Genomic DNA, 4,330 nt, shown 5'->3' with positions numbered 1-4,330 from the left:
TTTTAACCGCAACTGAGAGAGAGAGAGAGAGAGAGAGAGAGAGAGAGAGAACACCAAGCAGTGTAAAAAATTAAATAAATTTTATAGCAGAAGACGGGAGGAATATGTACAGCATGTATACTATAATGAGATCTGGGAACATAGTAATAATTCTTTTGTGAGTCTTAAGCCCACTTTTTTTTTTTTAAAGTCATATTAGCATATCTATGCTATCCTTGAACTTTCAGCAGCAGAAAGAGCATCCCTGGGCAACTATTCCCCTTGTCTACTACTCTTCAGTATTTCTGTTCTGTCTATTAGCTTTTAAGACTTTTTGAACAAATTCTTTGGCTTATTATCTCATTCTTTTTAATACTTCAGCTTAATCATCCTTTACTCAAAGACTTCCAACAGCAGCAAGTGCGAATGTAATGTTAAACCTCTCTCTTCATATAAAAGATTTCTGATACTGCCATTTAGGTCATTCTTATTCGCATATTGTCTGATAAACTTAAATCCATTGCATGGCACAGACATTAAAACTGCACATAATAATCCAAATATGGCCTTACTAAAGCAAGATAAAGCTGTAGTATTGTTTTGGGTGCCCTGTTATTCACACTCAGAAATAATCCTACGACCGTATTTGCTTCATTACACTACCGTCCATTTTTTAAGACTTTGCTAATCATGACCCCAAGATCCCTCGCACAATCTGGTTACGAACGCATATATGAAATTTGTATTTAACGTTCCTTGTCGGCTTGCCCACATATATGCAATTATCTACATTAGATTTAAATTACTACCTTTGTGACTATTTGCATAGTATGATGTAATGATGCATCGTATTCGTGTTCCCTCGGCACTAGTACTAATGCTGCAATTTATTTCTAAGTATAGATTACTTATACATTTCACATACAAAAGGGGAGTAAAAACTGAACCTTGAGGCACTCCGCTTGCTACTGCTCTCCCCAAAATATCCTCCTTCGAACCGGATTCGAACCAGTGACCTATGGATATCTGTCTGAGAAGCCAACTACAGTCCACCGCTCTACCAACTGAGCTATCGAAGGTGTGAGGCAAGATAATCACTCTGTCAGCTGACTTATACCTATAAACTTTCGTTTTTTCCCTTGCTAAAAGGATTCTCTTCAAGCTGAACAGTAATGTCTAGTGTTACTGTGGGGTTAATAAATCCTGCTTCAAGACTTCAGATGGAAAAAAGTACAGTAAATTACATACACACTTTGGACATTTCCAAAAGTGCGACCTTTTGGCTCCCAGATGATTTCTGACAAGTATTGTAGGTCATCATATGGTTCTTTAGGAGGTTTAACATGCTCAGGAATCTATGACCCATTTTCATCTGTATAAAGTTTCATAGCGCTAGCGAAAATAAAAAGTTGATGAAGACAGCACTGGATATTTAGACTCCTATGGCTCATTCCCGGCTGAATACAATCGTCCGGCATAAGGGAAATATACAGAATACTAATGTTGTCCCAACTATGAGAGGATTAATAACGAATTACCTGAACCGTTTGGTTTATGTTTGGAGGCTCTATTCTCCTTTCACACTTTCCTGTAAAATGTCCACGCCAGTTTTTCTATACGGCGTGGTGTTCTTTCTGACTTTTTCCTGCCGGCTTTGGCTGGAGGGTTTGGAGGGCGGGGGAGAGCCTTCTTCTTTGCTATCCTTATCTCATTCTAGTAGTTCAGTTACTCTTCTAGGAGCTGCCTAGCATGGGCCAACCGGCCTACTGCAGTTATCCTCTCTTCTTATGTTCTTATGTAACACCACTGCACTGAATCTACAGTTTGCTAACACTATTCGTTTTTTTTTTCTTTCTTTCTTTTTTTTTCGCACCCACAAGGGCGGTCAAATACAGTGTTCATTTCTGTCATATTCATTCACTCACTGAGTTACATAATCTCTTGAAGTCTAGGGTCCAGGTGTTATGGAGGGGGGGGGGGTTGTTAGGAAAATGAAATGCCACACACTGGTAGACCTCCACCCAGACCAGTTCAAAGGCCGGGTGGGATCCCCCAGAGATCGCCGTCAGCGTCAGTATGCACGGCCATAGATTTTACGCAGGAAAGCAAAATTTTGCACAGAGGTAAACCTCCTCTCGGACCCAGTTTTAGGCAGAGTGGGACTTGCCCGTTTTCCCTGGGAAGAGTGGGGGGGGGGGCAACGAAACGAAGTGCGGGACTCTCCTCCCCCCAGGGAGCAAACCATGGAAGAGCAACGCCGGTAAGCACGGCCATTATGTTTTTCTATCAAGGAGATTTTTTGTACAGTGGTAATCCTCCACCCGGATCAGGTTTTTGTCAGAATGAGACGACCGGGGGCCATCTCTAATAAAAGATTATTTTTTTCCTCTCAAAACACTACAGAGGTAGGTGAGGCTATTAAAGATGTCCTTCTGTCTTGTTAATAAAGATAAATGTTTTCGTATTCCTAATGCGTTCTGTCTGGCTCCAAGGTCTTGTCTGGTTCAACAGAGCTTAATGTACTTATCCCTATCATCAAAATTATCACCGAGAAGCATGGCGACGAGAATCCCAAGTAACAACACAAAGAATAATAATAAAAACAAATAAATGAAGAGAAAACAGGAGATTGGCCAATCCTTTGCACTCAGTGACGTCTGTCTGGACCTCATGACTTCTTACACGTTTTCCCATGAGCTCTCCTGAACCTTTCAGTATAGAATTGGAATGCATTGGACTGGTCAGATCGTGAGGTCGGTAAGCATCTCGAATATCTGAACTCATTTACCTAAGCTTGGCCATTGCTTGGGTTTGTTTTTATGAAAGATCCTAACCACTTTTTGCGATGAAAGTCTTCATGAAAGCTCTTGTTTTTCGCACATTATCACTTTAATATTTACCCTAAATTCATTGTGATGCGTTTGGTAGCCGTACAAATAAAGACATATGTAAAGTCAAGCAAATATATGCACAGCTTAAACTTAGTAGGGTTTAAAAATACGGCCTTCGATCTCTTCTTCTCTCGGAGTAAACACCAAATTACTAAACGCCCTGTGAATCAGATGAACACATGCACACTAACCATTTAAGTTTCGAGACATTTATTTAATGCTGAACCATTAACATAAAATGAAAACGCTACTGGATATCTTCGTTGTTTGTCTTTATTTTTTCTTAATTGCCTCATCCTAATCACTAATCAGTTGTTCAGATTGCTATATTACACACACTGTATATACTGTATATCCCTTGTAGACGATATCAAAAAAATTTTTGTATTAAAAAATAGTCCTCATGTTTATATTATGTGCGACCCGGACCACTGCAATTGTCCTCAGGTCTTATACTCTTTGGTTCTTGCGTTTTAATTTATTTATTTTGAGTTTTACTATTATTTCTACTCGGCTACTGATTAAGGCTATCCCACAAATAAGTAAAAATATAAACATGAGACTTAATTAAAGCGGGTAAGTGCGCCATGCCACTTGATCTACACTGAGTGGCTTCTTAAGAGGAATACTGTACGAGAACAGATCTGTTTACCAAAATATTTCTTGTTTTTTATTAGTGTAATGAACATGATTAAAGTTTTCATAACTTTGTTGCCCACCAGAACGAAGAACAGTAAATTATAATGTTATGATAAATAAAAATATCCACAAAAATGGACGACTAAGATTGGGGAAAAAAAAAAAAAAAAACACCTTGATGTTACCAGCATGATGGTCACCAAGAACCACTCGGTAAAACACGTAATATAAAATATAATCCTATTCATCCAGCCCATCCCTCACAGCCAGCAGCCCGTTAGGTGAAAACAGCACAGCCTTGAATGAACCAACTCGACAACAACAACAAGGCAGGAAGGCAAATGTCCCACTCTTATCTCCAAACATCCTTGCTGCTGGTATCTCCTCGTGACGTCACCGCCACACAGGCCACCACATAGATAACACCGTGTGAGAATGGCAGACACTCATTTATTATCCTGCTGACATATTTCGACCACGTTACTCTTTACTTATCTGTAACAGTCTCTCTCTCTCTCTCTCTCGGCATATATATATACATACATATATATATATATATATATATATATATATATATACATATATATATATATATATATATATATATATATATATCATTCATCATCTAATCTTGTGTTGCCGCATGAGGAGCCTTGGAGCCTGGGACTAGGCATGGTCCTGACGTTTGAGATGAGAGTGACCAACCTCAGTCATCCCTGAGTGGCATTACATGAGCAATAAACCCCAACCACCCCTTGGATGTAGACCTGCACCAGCGCAATCCGTTTGGAGCGCCTTAAAGTACATACTGAAAATTGTGA

The 4,330-nt window shown here is 39.3% G+C and overlaps 1 non-coding gene across 1 annotated transcript; it reads right to left on the bottom strand.

Moving 5' to 3' along the window:
- Positions 1–967: 967 nt before the first annotated feature.
- On the bottom strand, positions 968–1,058 carry TRNAY-GUA (transfer RNA tyrosine (anticodon GUA)). Its single transcript is given in 2 exon segments — positions 968–1,003; positions 1,022–1,058. It is a non-coding gene; the product is annotated as a tRNA-Tyr (tRNA).
- Positions 1,059–4,330: the final 3,272 nt, after the last annotated feature.

Source organism: Coenobita brevimanus, chromosome 93 (genome assembly GCF_032717465.1).
Source record: "Coenobita brevimanus isolate Jiangsu-jjx chromosome 93, ASM3271746v2, whole genome shotgun sequence".
NCBI classification, from domain to species: domain Eukaryota; kingdom Metazoa; phylum Arthropoda; class Malacostraca; order Decapoda; family Coenobitidae; genus Coenobita; species Coenobita brevimanus.
This window is presented reverse-complemented; position numbering and strand designations above follow the sequence as displayed.